Genomic DNA, 10,666 nt, shown 5'->3' on the forward strand with positions numbered 1-10,666 from the left:
TAACTGTAGTCGAGAAGAAAGAAAAACAAGTCAAAATAATCGACATAGCAATACCAGGGGATAGCAGAATAGAAGAAAAAGAAATAGAAAAAATCACCAAATACAAAGATCTACAAATTGAAATTGAAAGGCTGTGGCAGAAAAAGACCAAAATAATCCCAGTGGTAACTGGCGCCCTAGGTGCAATTCCAAAAGGCCTTGAAGAGCACCTCAACACCATAGGGGCCACAGAAATCACCATCAGCCAATTACAAAAAGCAGCTTTACTGGGAACAGCCTATATTTTGCAATGATATCTATAACAACAGCACCAAGATTGATAATAAAATTCTCGCATCCCAGGTCCTTGGCAAGGACTCGATGTCTGGATAAAACAAACCAGTCAATAACACCTGTCTGACTGTGTAAATAAATAAATAATAATAACAATAATAACAACAACATAATAAAACAAACAAGTCACAAATAATAACATCTGTCTGACTGTGTAAATAAATAACAACAACAACAATAATAATAATGGTGATAGACACACACCTCTCTAAAAGCAACCCAGGCTTCTACAGCTGCAAGCCTATGCACTCTTACCTAAGAGGAAGCCAATTTAACTAAGTCATTTACTTCTGAGTAATCCTAGCAAGCCTGCAAACTGTTCCCAAAACTCTTAAAACCAGCTACTATTTCAGGAGGCATATACAACTTGTTAATCCTGGAACGTCAAGGTAAGATCCAAAACAGTATGTGGCTATGCGAATGGCACCCTGCCGTTCCCGTATGCAAGACGGTGTCAAAACCCAGATCAAACAAAAAGCAAGCCCATATGTAGGCAAGCAATTTCAAGGTGCCATCTGGAAAGTCCCCAGGTATGGCTGGGAAAGACTCCTTCCTGAAACCTTGGAGAAGCCGCTGTCAGTCAGTGTAAACAATACAGAGCTAGATGGACCAGTGCTCTGACTTCTAAGGCAGTTTGCTATGTTCCTATGTTAGCAGGGTGTGTGCATGTAAATTTTTATGCAGCTTTACACAACATTCAGTGTTTAATTCAAACAAAAAAGACTCATAGTCTCTTTCTACTCTGGTATAAACATTTTTTTTTTAATCCCAAGGATTCTGAGGAAAGACCCTATTAACTTGCTAATTTAAAATCTAGCCTGGACAGGACATTTACAAACATTCATTTGTGAGTTGCACCAATCCAACACTACAGAAACAGCAAAGGGCAGGGGGGAGGCCAAAACATCTTTTGAACAGTAAACATCTGGACCCTGATGTGTCTAGGCAAGAATTATGGTTATGAAAAGGAGTGAGGGCTTCTGAAAAGGCCAGACATCTGGGTGGGCTTCCCAGATTTGTTGCTTTGATATCAGCCACTTCCAGAGAGGTCCCCCCCGCCCCCGCTTCCTTCCTTCCTTCTTCTTTTTCTTCTTCTTCTTGTTTTTTAAGGCTGCTGGTGGGAATGGCAGATGCTCCATTTAAGAACACTGTGGTATGAAATAACTATTATTATCGTTTAAAAGCATGGTCTAAATTATAGGCCTTTAGTTCCAACTTGGGCTTTGGACAATGATGTTTTTCATCTTCTGGTTTTATAACACCAGCATAACTCAGCAACGGAATTGCACAGAATAGTTGGATCCTAAGGGCTGGAAGCAATCCATGGGTCTCTCAGCCCGACCCCTGCTGTAAAGCAAGAGACTCTAGACTTAAAGCCTTCCTGACAGGTAGCTGTATAGTTGTCAGGTTCACCAGTAGGTAGGCTGGGGCCTGGAGGCATAAGACAAACTGTTTCATTATCAGAGGGGTAGTACCAGAACTGGCGGGCAAGTTGAGTCCATGTTCACTTGTCATGGCTGAAATTCAGAGGAATCCACAGGGCACAAGACAGGAATGCAGAATGTGTAAAAGGGAAATGAAGGGGGACTCCAGCAGTGCAATGATCCCAGAGAAGACAAGATAAACTATGCTACAAAGTCTAGAGGTTTGGGAAGCAATAGACCTGGAAATAGCTTCAGCTTTAAATGGACAGAGGCTAATCAGTACTTTGTAGAAGTGTCACCTAACCATGATACAGCCTTTCTTTAGAAGGTCACTACAGGGGCTGAAATGAACATTCTTGGCCCAAGACCCTGGTGGTGCAGCAGCAAGGGCCAAACTAGTTGTGGCATTAATCTTCCTTCAGCCAGCCCCCCATTTTTAAAATGTAAACAAAAACTGTGGGGAGAGTGATCCAGGTCAGGACCATTGCATGGGAGAAGGGTCTATAACCCTTCTACTCCCTCTGAAGTCTCAATCTGGATCAGGGCTTCCCATGGCTGCTGTGTACCCTAGAATCGAAGTTTCCATTGGTGTCAGTGGGAGCTTCCCCTCCAAGGCAAATAGCTGCCATAGAACGCACAATGTAGATCAGGGCCATGGCTGACCATAGTGTCCACTTTGACTGGCAATAACTCTCCACAGTCTCAGGCATCTTTCTCTGCCCAGCTACCTGAGATAAAATAAAAAGCTCTCTCCCTGAAAGAGATGCTGGAGATTGGATCTGGGTCTTCCTGTAAACAGGAAGAAATGGTATAAATAACTAAGAGACATTTTGGTCACCCCCATTCAGCAGAAAGAGAGAAGAAGCATGAGTCTTCTGCTGTGTTTCTTCTCTCCATGCTTCCAGATCTCATCCAAAATAAGGGTTTTGTACATGTCACCCTTGGGGAGGTAAGTGTTCTCCCATGTGAGGACAGAATGTACATCTTTCTCTGGATAAAATGTGCACTTCCCCTTCAGACAAGATCTTGAAGTGTGCTGAGGGGAAGCACAAGTTATTCACACTTCATCTCTCTAACCGATTCCTTGGAACATCCCACGTTGCTCTCAGGACACATGATGTTTATACTGTTACTTGGGCCGGTTTCAAGTGTTTCAAGCTCAAAACAGAACACCTTTAAAATAAAGGGGCTGTTTCAAGCTTGAAACAGAATGATCCTGTTTTGATCGCAACATTTTGAGTGTTTTGAGTGTCGTTTTGGAGGCCTGTTTTAATAATCCAAATCAAGCACTGTCATGTGCCCCCATGGGCTGGGGGGAGGCAGGGGGAGGAGGGAATACTTTTGGAGGGAACTTCAAAACGTATTCAAAGGGACTGGGAGAGCCCTTAGGCCTCTCTTGAAGAAGATGATACATCAGGAGAGGAGGGAGGGAGGTTTGATTTTGTGGTACTTTTTCCCCCCTCCCCCTCAGTACTTATAATATGCTGTGCTACTGCTGCTATAACTGTCTGGTTTTGCTAGATCTCAGACTGACAAAGGCAGAACTGGGGTGCCTTCCTTCCTTCCTTGAGTTGTGGTTTGGTTTTCAATTTGGGGATAACAAATTGAAGCTGAATCCAAGCAAGACGGAGGTGCTCATTGTGAGGGATTGAAATTTAAGGGATCTTCCTGTGCTGGATGGGGTTACACTCCCCCAGAAGGAACAGGTACGCAGCTTGGGAGTGCTCTTGGATCCAGGCCTCATCCTGGTATCTCAGGTGGAGGCTACGGCCAGGAGTGCTTTCTTTCAGCTTCAGTTGATTCAATAGCTGCGACTATTCCTTGAAGGGAATGATCTCAAAACAGTGGTGCATCAGCTGGTAACCTCCAGGCTCGACTACCGCAATGTGCTCTACATGGGGCTGCCTTTGTACGTAGTTCGGAAACTTCAGTTAGTACAAAATGCGGCAGGCAGAACTGGTCTCTAGGGTAACCCAGAGAGACCATATTATGCCTGTCTTAAAATAGTTGCACTAGCTGCCAATATGTTTCCAGATGAAATACAAAGTGCTGGTTATTACCTTTAAAGCTCTGAACAGCTTGGGTCCGGGCTACCTTAGAAAGCACCTTCTTCAGTATGATCTCCATCACTCGTTGAGGTCATCTGGAGAAGTGTGACTTGGAACCGAGCCTTTTCTGTAGCTGCTCCTGGCCTATAGAATGCACTCCCGGCAGAAATCCGCAGTTTAGGTTCACTGTCAGCCTTTAAGAGAGCCTTAAAAACTTACTTGTTTGGCCTCACCTTCCAAGGTTTGTTGTTCTTTTTAAACTATTCTTTTTAAAGTGTTTTAATTGGTTTTAAATTGTTTTTAATTATTTTTAATTGTTTGTATATTGTTTTTAGCATTGTGTTTTAACTGGTGTGTTTTTTTTAATGTCTTTTTAAACTTGTTGTATGTCGCCCAGAGCCTTTGGATGGGGTGGTTTATAAATGTAATAAATAATAATAATAATAATGTTGTGCAAGAAATGGACTGTGGCAGTTCTCTCTCTCTCTGTCACAGTAATATTTCTTGATAACTGCTGTGAGGAGCTCCATGTCTGGCCTTGAGACTTAGTTGTACTTCACTAACTGCTCTGCTCTGCTCTGCAATCTACATTGCAATGTGTACTCAATCAAAATGTGGCTGAAGTTACTCTAGTTGAACTTATCGCTATGTTTGCTGCTAGGGGTGCTACTGTGGCAGCTGTTGTAATATTAGGAAATAACATAAGGAGTCATAATTGTGTGCAAGAGAGCAACATGCCAATGATGTCACTGCAGTGCAGGCACTGTGGCTGGCAGTGGATTCTGGGTCAGTGGTTCTTTTTTGACCATTTTTGGACTGTGTTCTGTTGGGAGGGACATATTTACTGTGTGCTTGTAGTGTTTTTCAAGGCAGATTGAAAACTGCAATGCAAAACTATTCCAGCCATAGGGAACAATGGGGAACTCAAAAACCCATTGTTCCCCATGGGTAACTCCTCGGGACACCAAAGTGGGTTGGGTGGTAGGGCATGATGGGTTCTACCTACCACCCAACCCACAAAAGAAATGGCAAGTGGGCGATTTTTAATTTGGTTTGGGTTTTTTTAACCATTCTTGAGGATCCTGTGGGGGTTGGGGAGAAAAGTTCAAAAAAATTAAAAATTGCCCACTTGCCCATTTATTTTCTGGGTTGGATGGTAGATAACACCCATCATGTCCTACCACCCAGCCCACTTTGCTGTCCCTAGGAGCTACCCATGGGAAACAATGGGGTGTTTTGAGTTCCCCCATTGTTCCTTATGGCCAAAACACTCGAAATACTCAAAACATTTCAGTTCTGTTTCATTGAAACAGGCAGCTTGACTGCTGATTAAATGAAATGTTTCGAGCATTTTTAATTTCATTTCGAGTTCAAAAAGAAATGCAAAATCTGTTTCATGCACATGCCTAACTGTTACACACAATCCCCACATCCCTGAATGGTGAGACGTTCCACCAGCAGCAGTACTCAGTTTCTGGCTTTATTGGGAGGAAAGCTGAACACCATAAGATTCCAGTTACTGGACATGTATGTAATCTTTGAAATATCTGCTTTATTTACAAATATACAGGTTCAGCATTAGATGGAGGAAAGTAGCAGGGCACTCCTGAAAGGCAACAACAGAGTACATCAGATCCCTAAAGAGATACTAAGGTTGTAAACGAACTGAGGTTCGAGCACTGGTTTGGTGCCAAACCAGTTCAGACAAGGTCTGAACCAGCTCGGCACTGTGGGGAGAGGAGTGATGAGCAAGAGTGTTAAAAAAGAGAAGAGCAGATCCTTACCTGCTCTCCGCCACCCCATGCAGCTTCCTGTTGGGGCGGCACTTGTCCCAAGTTCCATTAGCACAGTGCCAGTGCGCACATGGTCTGTGCATGCATGGGCACCATTTGTGTGGTCAGCATGATGTTGCAGACCACATAAATGGTGCCCACACATGCACGGATGCCATGTGCATGCTGGCACCACATGCGGGTACTTGGGACGAGCATGGCTCCAGCAGGAAGCTGCATGGGGTGATGGTGGTGGTGGAAGGACCTGCTCTTCTCTTTCTTAAAGCTCCCGCTCGCTGCTCCCCTCTCCATGGTGCTGAACTGGTTCAGACCTTGTCCGAACCTGTCTGACACCGAGCCAGGGCTCAAACCGAGCCAGTCTGTCTGGCACCGAGCCAGGGCTCAAACCTCAGTTTGTTCATATCCTTAAGAGATACCCTGCACCCTAAGGTGTCTTCCATCAGCTTTCAGTTCTGCCTCTCTCAGCTTCTCCAATAAGTCTATGTCTGTCTCACTCAGAAACCGCCTGTCTTCTTTTTAACTTCCCATATTCCAGAATATTCCAGAGTCATCTCCCAATCATTAGCTCACATTAAGAGACATTAACTGGTCTTCCTACCAGCCATTAGCATTCCCTTCTCACATTCCAGGCACTCTGACCAGGCACTGCCTTAGGCCCTTTTGGCAATACCACAGTGAGAGGCTTCTCACAACCACCAGACCTAAATTTTGTAACAATAGCCTCTATCTCAGAGAATATATCAGGAAGGAAAGGAGAAAGAGCAGGGAAAGTGCAGCAGTTTGGGAACCACAACACTTCACAGGAACCCTGTGAAGCTCCTTCACAGGAGTACAGAAAGTCCATTGTGCCCTGAGAGGAAGGCAAGAAAGTAGGCACCCAGGCCTGGAAGCTCTTGTCCGCAGCTCCTCAAAAGACCAACAGCCTGAGATGTTTTTTTAGTCTTCTGAGCAAACCCCTGATTTTTTTGTCATGGGGATTGGCCCCAAGACCATACTTTAAAGGCCCATAGACTTGGAAAGGAGCACCTGCAAAGAAAAGAAACGTTTGTGATATAGCAGTTAGAGTCTTGGTGTAGGACCAGGGAGTCTTGAGTTCACTGGGTAACTCTGGGCCAGTCATGTTGGGATGTGCTAGATCTTCACCTTTGTTCTTTGTATAGGACATGCTTGTATATTTGAATGTATCATGTGTACTGGTGGGGGGCGGGGCGGGAAGAGCCTGGGCTTGTTTGCTCTTCACTTGCTGTCCTGAATTTAAACTGAGAGGTTCTCCTTCTCTCTGCATAAGAGACTGTTAGTCTCTTTATTGTTTTCTTAGCCTATGTCTTAGTAATGAATATCAAACTCTTGTTTTTCAGTTTAAGTTGCTTCCTGTACAATTACTTATAGAGGATAAGTAATTTATCTGCAAAAAGTCACTTATCTTTCAGCCTGTCCTACTTCATAGGGTTGCTGTGAGGAAAAACATAACCATGGGATCACCACTCTGGGTTCCTTGGAGGAAGAGAGGGATATAAATGTAAAAAATAAATACATAACAGTATTTGGAACTTGCATGTGTAGCATACTGTGAATTGTTGTATGCTCCCCACTTCCCGAACCAGCAAGAAACTCCAGGGATAGTGCTGCAAGGAATTGTGTCTTTGCATGGGAGAGAGCACTGGAGGTTTAGTATGTCTTTGGATGGTTTTGATTCATTTATAAAGTGCCTAAGATGACCCCTGTTAATTTGGCAAAGAGGCACTTTAGTTAGTTTGCAATTCAGTTAAGCTGCCAAAGCAGTATACATATGAAATACACACACACACACACACACACACAAACACACACACACACATTCTATCTTCTAGCAAACCAGCAGGAAGCCTGGCCTGATTCAAGCACAGGAACATGCTATGATTAGCAAGTCACTTATGGTTTAAGAGAAAATCACAGCAGTAGAAGTGGCATTTTCTGCATTGCAGGGAAGAGAGTCTGAAGGAGGTACAAGACTGAAGCTGTGTTTTGGAAGCAGACAGGAATGAAGAAAACGTTTCTGAGCTAAGCTACTGCCTTGTTGATGAGCCTAACCCTACATATACCCATACAATAGAACTAACTTCCTTTCTCCTTCCTTCCTTCCTTCCTTCCTTACTTTAGCTGCCCCTTTGGGCAGTTCACAAAGTAAAATAAAACAGCAATAGAATAAAACACATTAAAAGCAGAAGCAAAAACTATAATAAAATACAACTAAAAACAAAACAGAAACATGTTTTAGAAGTCTGAGTGAACAAAAATGAATTAACCTGGCATCCAAAGGAACATAGGAGCTAACATAGGAAACTGCCATATACTGAGTCAGACTATTTGTTCTGTCTAGCTCAGTATTGTCTTCACAGACTGGCAGTGGCTTCTCCAAGGTTGCAAGCAGGAATCTCTCTCAGCCCTATCTTGGAGAAGCCAGGACCTGAAACCTTCTGCTCTTCCCAGAGCAGCTTCATCCCCTGAGGGGGATATCTTGCAGTGCTCACACATCAAGTCTCCCATTCATATGTAACCAGGGCAGACCCTGCTTAGCTATGGGGACAAGTCATGCTTGCTACCACAAGACCAGCTCTCCTCTCAAAGAGATCTACCACTGTTTTGCCATAAGGTAACATAGGAACATAGGAAGCTGCCATATACTGAGTCAGACCATTGGTCTATCTAGTTCAGTATTGTCTTCACAGACTGGCAGCGGCTTCTCCAAGGTTGCAGGCAGGAATCTCTCTCAGCCCTATCTTGGAGAAGCCAGGGAGGGAACTTGAAACCTTCTGCTCTTCCCAGAGCGGCTTCATCCCCTGAGGGGAATATCTTGAAGTGCTCACACATCAAGTCTCCCATTCAGATGCAACCAGGGTAGACCCTGCTTAGCTATGGGGACAAGTCATGCTTGCTACCACAAGACCAGCTCCCCTCTCATAGTAGGGCACTACTAATTATTGTAAAACATGTTGCACAAAATGTTACACTATCTCTCACACAATACATTACACTACATCTTGCAGAATCTCATATATGGAAGCTGCCAGTCTGTGTAGACAATACTGAACTAGATGGACTGAAGGTCTAACTCGATATAAAGCAGCTTCCTATGTTCGTAGATGGTCTTCTGCTAGCAGTTGTGTAACAGTGCAAAGCACCTCAATATATGCTTATTACATCACCGCAACATTTGTCTAGATGCTATTTCCCACTTTTGTCAAAAGTATTCTAAAATGCAGGTCCTGGGAGGAAAAGAATTGTTTCTTTTATTTCAAGTTAAGCTGTAACTGAACTAAATTTAAATTTAAAACTGAGTTATACTCCTCCCCTCATATTTAACAGGAAAGAACCAGGGGGAAACCTCACCTTAGATTTTGATAAATACAGTATGTCATATATATCTTACTCTTCTTTTAGGTAGTGTCTCATTGAGGCATTCACCAGGGTTGAAGTTTTCTTTGTTTTAGCAGCAGCGGTATCATATTTCTCAGAGCATTTTCCCAGGGGTTGTTTTCCAAACATCTTTGTTTCCCCTGGCCTCTCGTTTATCCTAGCTTGCTTACTTTCTGATAAATCTCCCACCAACACCCAAGGTGGACCTCAGAGCAACATATATGGGCTTCCTCTCACAGCAGCCGAGGTCTGGTTGAGAGGGAGTGAGTGACTGCCCAAATGTTGCCCAGGGAGCTGCATGAATTAACAGGGATAGTCCTATTCAATATTCTGTCAAAATTTAGTTTGTAAGCTTCTTGGGACTTGGACTTTTCATGTTTACTGAAGTTTGTATGGAAAGTGCCATGTACATTGATGGCACTGTAATCATCATCAATCATCATCATCATCATCATCATCATCATCATCATATTACTTTAGACGTTGAGTTTCTTCTTCCAGTAGCTCTACAGTCTCCAGCTCTGGTTGCTCAGCTGAAGATCCTGAGTCCTGTAACCCATTTTTCAACTAGTGCCCAGGTACTTTAGCTCTCGACGGGGCCCTTGTTGACCTGGGTGATGACCGTTTTGGTATAGAATTCATTTTTCTTGTTCTCACCATGGTTATGGGATTAGGCACATTTAGTCTGACTTCTCAGCAGAGGCCTGTCTGGTTTGGGTGACCCTCCAGCATAGCCCTCTGCATCCTCGAAGCTCACAAGCCCCTCCACCTCATCAAGGTAGTGCCCAGCGGAGGGGCTACAGAAAGCCACACTACTCGGGTCAGCATGAATACTACGACACTATCTTTAATTTTTCTTTAGTTATCCTAGACCTTTGGAAAGGGCCTGATAATTAAAGTACCAAATCCAGTCAATATCATCTGGTAGCCTGTGTGTAAATAGCATAATAATATTACAATCTCAAACAGAAAAATAGACGTTGGTAGCAAGCAGCCAATCAAAGCAGGGAGGCAAATTTCTTATGCTTTATTCTTTCTTTTGCTATTCTGGAAATAGCAATCAGATTTTCTTCTATCTTTTAATCAACATGTATACTTCAATCTTCAGTGGCTACCACTATGTATACAATATATCAGCGTCTAGTAAGGCAGTATCATATAGATTCACAATATTTTTAGGTTTCTTCTTGCATTTTTTAGTGTTCTATCTGTAATATTAACACCCCCCTGTTCCACAAATAAAAACACAACTTCTGCCACTGTGTAGGCCATCTTTAAAAGATTAGAAAGTGAAATGTAATGCTCTATAATCCCATGTAATTCCATGATTTTCATTTGAATATGTAATCTCACAAGGATTACAACCCAACACTAATATGCATATGCCTTAATTTGTAAGGATGTCCTTACAAAAACAAATTCAGCTGCCACCTGACAAAGTGAGGATGCAATTTTGGTCCTACTGATTGCAGTGGTGCTTAAGGAGCTAACTACTTGCAACATGCAAATGCATGTAAAATAACCCTAGTGCCCTTTTTAAAAATTAAAAGCAGCTTTGAGAGAGGGAAATTTCCCAGAAGCAGTAGGACCGAAGGGGTGCTAACCTTTTTCCTGCTCTTCTGTTGTCTTTCTCTACTCTCTCAGCACCTTTGCACCCATGGATTTTCAAAAG

Source organism: Hemicordylus capensis, chromosome 1, assembly GCF_027244095.1.
Source record: "Hemicordylus capensis ecotype Gifberg chromosome 1, rHemCap1.1.pri, whole genome shotgun sequence".
Lineage (NCBI taxonomy): Eukaryota > Metazoa > Chordata > Lepidosauria > Squamata > Cordylidae > Hemicordylus > Hemicordylus capensis.